Source organism: Tupaia chinensis, unplaced genomic scaffold (assembly GCF_000334495.1).
Source record: "Tupaia chinensis unplaced genomic scaffold, TupChi_1.0 Scaffold143993_1, whole genome shotgun sequence".
NCBI lineage: Eukaryota > Metazoa > Chordata > Mammalia > Scandentia > Tupaiidae > Tupaia > Tupaia belangeri.
In genome coordinates, this window is record NW_006203844.1 from 134376 (window position 1) to 134867 (window position 492).

Sequence of the window (492 nt, forward strand, 5' to 3'; positions counted from 1 at the left end):
GTCCGGCGGCTCGGGGCTCATGCCCCGGCGTTCAGCCGCCTCTCCCGGGCCGGCGTGTGGCCTTTGGAACAGCAAGCTGAAGCGGAAAACAAGGTTTGAGAACTTGCAACTTGAGAAGATGATGGTTACCAGCCCTGCATTGCCTCAGGGAAGAACAGGAACTACTCTACCATTCTTGAGGAAGCCAGATACCGGAGAATTCTTCGGCCTATGGACAGTGAGAAGATGATGGTTACCAGCCCTACATTGCCTCAGGGAAGAACAGGAACTATTCTACCATTCTTGAGGAAGCCAGGTACCCGAGGATAGCTCACGCTCTAGAGCCCCACGGCACCATTCCAACAATGGCGGATCCGCACGAGACCCACCCTTGATCCAACATTAAATGGAATCTATGATCCCTATTGGTGAAAACTAAACTTGTGGCCCTTCTCCCTTTACTTACAGGTATCATATTTTCAATGGTTCCCCTGGAAGATGACTGTATATAGC